This window comes from Stegostoma tigrinum, chromosome 11 (assembly GCF_030684315.1).
Source record: "Stegostoma tigrinum isolate sSteTig4 chromosome 11, sSteTig4.hap1, whole genome shotgun sequence".
Taxonomy (NCBI): Eukaryota; Metazoa; Chordata; class Chondrichthyes; order Orectolobiformes; family Stegostomatidae; genus Stegostoma; species Stegostoma tigrinum.
Genome location: NC_081364.1, coordinates 5,843,605 through 5,849,604, shown reverse-complemented (window position 1 = coordinate 5,849,604; position 6,000 = coordinate 5,843,605). Strand labels below are relative to the sequence as shown.

At 45.3% G+C, this 6,000-nt stretch overlaps 1 protein-coding gene across 4 annotated transcripts in view; it reads right to left on the bottom strand.

The window, feature by feature from the left end:
• The window catches only part of tpra1 (transmembrane protein, adipocyte asscociated 1), a 104,403-nt gene that overhangs the window by 49,447 nt on the left and 48,956 nt on the right, over positions 1-6,000 (bottom strand). The gene's annotated exons all lie outside the window — the stretch shown is intronic.

Below are 6,000 nucleotides of genomic sequence, written 5' to 3'. Positions count from 1 at the left end.
AGCAGATTTGTTCAGTTTGGGACCGGCTGCTAATTATTATGTATCACACTCAATGTCAAGAGAGAGAGAGAGAGAGAGAGAGAGTGTGTCTTAAATGTGGAGGCAGGGAACAGGAATATGATGCAGTGTGTGACTGAACAGCTTGCTAAAACTCAATATCTGAACTCTTATATGACATTTCAGAGGGAGGTGCTAATAACTGCAAAATCACAACACCATAAATTAGTGTCAGCAGGAGGTGGGGTGAGGTTGCAAGAGGAATGCACACTCTAAAGCGATGCAGACAGGGTGAAGAGTTAAAATGAGAAAACGAATGTATATAGGAATGAAATTATTAATCTGGAGAGGGTTTAGAAGACACAGCAGAATATTGCTGGGAATGAAGAGTTTGAACTGTAAAGGACAGGCTAGACAGGATGGGACTTTTTTCCACTGGAGCTTTGGAGGTTGAGGAGTGATTTAAAAGAGGTTTACAAAAAACATGAGGAGCATAGATAAGGTGATTTTAAAATCATTCCCATCTCACCTTCAAATAAAAGCAACCTTTCCCTCACAACACAATGGTTCACATGTGGAATGAACTGCGACAGGAAGCGGTAGATACAACACTTAAAAGACATTTAGTCATGTACATGAACAGGAAAAGTTTAAGAGGGAAAAGTGGGACAAATGCAGGCAAGTGGGACTAGTTTAGTTTGTGAAACTTGGTCAGCATGCATAAGTTGAACTAAACGGTCAGTTTCTGTGCTGAATGACTGTCTATGAAATCATGAATTTGAAAAAATTCTCAACTCCTGCCTTTTCCCTCAATTCCCTTATGACTAAAAGAAAACGGTCAGTCTCCACCGTCAATATACTTAACGACCAGGCCTGACACCACTCTACAGTAAAGAATTCCATAGATTCACTACCCTCAAAAGAAAAAAAGGTTCCTCTTTATCTCTGTCTTAAATGCGCAATTTATTCTGAGATGATGCTCTCTGGGCTAGGCTCTAGCAGAAGGGGAAAACAACCTAACGGGATAGACAGAGAAAGATTGGGTCTGTCCATTCATCTATTCGGGCGGCAGTGGCTCAGTGGTTAGCACTGCATCCTCACAGCACCAGGGGCCTGGGTTCAATTCCAGCCCCGGGTGACAGTCTGTGTGGAGTTTGCACATTCTCCCCAAGTCTGCGTGGGTTTTCTCCGGGTGCTCCAGTTTTCTCCCACAGGCCAAAGATGTGCAGGCTAGGTGGATCGGCCATGCTAAATTGCCTGTAGTGTTCAGGGGTGTGTGGGTTATAGGGGGATGGTCTGGGTGGGATGCTTCAAGGGGCAGTGTGGACTTGTTGGGCCAAAGGGCCTGTTTCCACACTGTAGGGAATCTAATCTAATCTCTTCAGATATTACATCATATGTCAATTCTAGTATTCATTAAAGGAATGAGAATTTGGAAAAAGAAGATTCACATCCAGAGAAATTCAATTTGCTCATCAGGCATACCCAGAGGCTTGTTTATTAAATAGCTGGTTTGTGAGATGAATGTATTGGCATTCTAGTTGGGACCATGTCCCAGATCAGCCTGGCTTCAAATGGCCTTGCTCAGGCATAGTACAGATTCCTAAAGGCCAAGAGTTTCAGGTGGGCATGACATTCAAGACAATACAAATGGCATCAAATGACCTCGATCAACATCCTTGATATTCCTAGGAGAAGCACTTACCAGTCGGGCTTGTAAACAAAATGAAGGAGTTGCAAATTTTACTCAAAGGGCCAAAGAGCCTCTTCTGTACAGTATGATTCTATGACTGGTTCTTTAATGCATTCTCTCGTGTTCAAATTATCAAAAAAAAATTACGGTGTTGTTGGGCGAAAACAAGAATAGGAACATGAGTCGGCTGCAGCATCTCTGCTATTCAATGAGGCAATATCTACTTCTTTTAAACTTCAAATCTAATTGCACGTCCTATCCCATATCTTGTTTCACTTGTAGTCTGCAAAACTCTATCAATCATATACCTAAGGAATGAGCATTTCAGCCCCAAAAGTACAGAATTCCAAAGTTTCACAATAGTTTCAGTGAAGAATGGTTCTCCCACCTCTATTCTAAATGCCATACTTTACCCTGAGCCGACACGACTCCAAGACCACACCACCGCCTAGCTCAAAGGAAAACAGCCCTATCAGCAGCTACCTGTCAAACAATATAAAATTAAAATTTTTTTGGTGCAGTAGCTTCAAGTTCTTTGTTCGTATCCTCACTGTAGGATCATCTGTGTCCTTTTCTCTTACAATGCTGCCTCATAGCCGTAACAGTAAAAACAGCACACGCTAATTCACCTAGTATGCCACTTTAAATATCTGGAAGGGCATCAACACCCGACAGGTTTTTAGGTTGCTTGCTATCTTTCATGTCAATACAGGTACAAAAAGCAGGAGACAGAAATGTTTGATTTATATAAACATGAGGACAGAAGAAATAGGAGAATACCATTCAAGTCAGATCGTAGTCAGTGTGTTACCCCAACTACACCTTCCAGCATATCCCAGATTGCCGTAGAGATACCAACCTTTGTGTACTAACTTGAATATATTCAATTATTGAGTATCCATAGTAATACAACCCATTACATGCAGCGCCTGTGGGATCAAGCCTGATCACATAGGCACAGAACTGAGACAGACAGTGCTGAGCCTGTGGAATTCCTTAGTCATTGAAAGCAGTAGAGGCCAACAAATTGTCTGATTTCAATGAGTTCAACATAGCACTTAGGGCCAAAGGGATCAAAGGACATGGAGAAAGGTGGGGCGATGCTATCGATTTGGATGATCAGAATGAATGGCAAAGCAGATTTGAAGGCCAAATAGCCTACTCTTGCTCCTATTTTCTATGGTTTCCAGGGAGCATATCCAGCTTCTGTCTACTACTCATAATAGTCCTGCAACCAACAGCACAAAGCTTCTAAAATAAAAGTGTCAGCTTGTTCAAAGGTTAAAGCCATTGTTCATCATTCAGTTCACAGCTACACCAATATGTTTTTTTTAAAGTGTATTACACTCGGATTGTTCTCCATGCTGGAGTACTCACTTTGATTCTCTGTAACCAATAACGCTTTATTTTAGTTTTCTCCAACATCCTGGAGTCCACTCAAATATGTACTTAGGACTTTTTTTCTTTATTAATTCATGCACGAGCTACTTGTTGTGAGGGCAATTATGAGTCAACTGCATTGCTGAGAGTCTGGAGTCACATGTAGGCCAGATGAGGTAAGGGTGGCAGCTTCCTTCCCTAAAAAGGGACATTAGTTACGAGAGATAATGGGGACTGCAGATGCTGGAGATTCCAAGATAATAAAATGTGAGGCTGGATGAACACAGCAGGCCAAGCAGCATCTCAGGAGCACAAAAGCTGACGTTTCGGGCCTAGACCCTTCATCAGAGAGGGGGATAGGGGGAGGGAACTGGAATAAATAGGGAGAGAGGGGGCTTGTAACTGATGTCCACTTCAAGCCCACCGACTCCCACAGCTACCTAGAATACACCTCCTCCCACCCACCCTCCTGCAAAAATTCCATCCCCTATTCCCAATTCCTCCGCCTCCGCCGCATCTGCTCCCACGACAAGACATTCCACTCCCGCACATCCCAGATGTCCAAGTTCTTTAAGGACCGCAACTTTCCCCCCACGGTGATCGAGAACGCCCTTGACCGCGTCTCCCGCATTTCCCGCGACACATCCCTCACACCCCGCCCCCGCCACAACCGCCCAAAGAGGATCCCCCTCGTTCTCACACACCACCCTACCAACCTCCGGATACAACGCATTATCCTCCGACACTTCCGCCATTTACAATCCGACCCCACCACCCAAGACATTTTTCCATCCCCTCCCCTGTCTGCTTTCCGGAGAGACCACTCTCTCCGCGACTCCCTTGTTCGCTCCACACTGCCCTCCAACCCCACCACACCCGGCACCTTCCCCTGCAACCGCAGGAAATGCTACACTTGTCCCCACACCTCCTCCCTCACCCCCATCCCAGGCCCCAAGATGACATTCCACATCAAGCAGAGGTTCACCTGCACATCTACCAATGTGGTATACTGCATCCACTGTACCCGGTGCGCTTCCTCTACATTGGGGAAACCAAGCGGAGGCTTGGGGACCGCTTTGCAGAACACCTCCGCTCAGTTCGCAAAAAACAACTGCACCTCCCAGTCGCAAACCATTTCCACTCCCCCTCCCATTCTCTTGATGACATGTCCATCGTGGGCCTCCTGCACTGCCACAATGATGCCACCCGAAGGTTGCAGGAACAGCAACTCATATTCCGCCTGGGAACCCTGCAGCCATATGGTATCAATGTGGACTTCACCAGTTTCAAAATCTCCCCTTCCCCTACTGCATCCCTCAACCAGCCCAGTTCGTCCCCTCCCCCCACTGCACCACACAACCAGCCCAGCTCTTCCCCCCCACCCACTGCATCCCAAAACCAGTCCAACCGGTCTCTGCCTCCCTAACCGGTTCTTCCTCTCACCCATCCCTTCCTCCCACCCCAAGCCGCACCCCCCGCTACCTACTAACCTCATCCCACCTCCTTGACCTGTCCGTCTTCCCTGGACTGACCTATCCCCTCCCTACCTCCCCACCTACACTCTCTCCACCTATCTTCTTTACTCTCCATCTTCGGTCCGCCTCCCCCTCTCTCCCTATTTATTCCAGTTCCCTCCCCCCATCCCCCTCTCTGATGAAGGGTCTAGGCCCGAAACGTCAGCTTTTGTGCTCATTAGTTACGAGATAGGTTTTTCCAATCAATAGATTCAGTCATCATTAGGCTCTTAATTTCAGGATATTTATTTACATCAAATTCCACTATCTGCCATGGTGGGATTTGAACCAAGGTCCCCGGCAATGTTATCTGGGTCTCTGGATTAACAGTCCAGTGACAATACCACTAGGTCATCACCTGTCCCCCAAATAGGGTGGGAAATAAATATTACAAGATCACTAGCCATCCTTTACCAAGTTCAACTATTTAACAGCTGGGCAGCACGGTGGCTCATTGGTTAGCACTGCTGCCTCAGGGCCAAGGACTCGGGTTCAACGCCACCCTCAGGCAACTGTCTGTGTGGAGTTTACACATTCTCCCAGTGTCTGCGTGGGTTTCCTCCGGGTGTTCCAGTTTCCTCCCACAGTCTAAAGATGTGCATACAAGGTGGATTTGCTAAGTTGCCCATTCAGGGATGTGTAGATTAGGTGGGGTTTGGGAGGTTCAGCGTGGACTTGTTGGGCTGAAGGTCCTATTACCACACTGTAGGGATTCGGTTTCTGGTGGAATACACAACATTCTATAGGCAGGTTACTAACTAATGCTGCAAAGTCATTGACAGTATTTTAATTTTTTTTTGACTTCAGTTCCAATGGGCTGGCTTGATAAGCAAGCAAAGTCATCAAGCAGTTCTTTAGGCTTTGATCTCCAATCCTACTCCCCAATTACCACATACCCATCACTCAACTAACACAGTCAGAACCTCTAATAAAAAGAAAAATCAACAGCAAAAAGCTATCAAAAAGCCACAGGAAGAGCCATTCAAATTTTAGTAATGCTGTTCCGGAAAGTCCCAGACAGATTTTTTTATCTCAAAAGTCTGCATTTCCAAAGTTTAGTGAAAGCATATTTAAAAAACTTTCCCATTTTTTCCTTCCTAATTCAACAAGACAAAGCAAAGCATCGGTCTTTGTCCTTTCTCCAACTCATATCTAACGTAGTCCAAGCTGATGCACGCTAAGTTTTCTTTCCAGTAAATAAGAATAAATAAATTAGCAGAGATTTGAGAACCAGGAATGAATACTAAAACAATACTGAAACCCTTAAACTCAAGAATGGTGCCTGAGGCCTGGAGAATTGCAAATGCTACACTCATTTCAATAAAGGAGATAAAGATAAAGGCCTGCAACCACAGGCTGATCAGTCCAACTTCAGTAGCAGGGGAAAAAAAAAATTTAAGACAAAATTAACAGTGA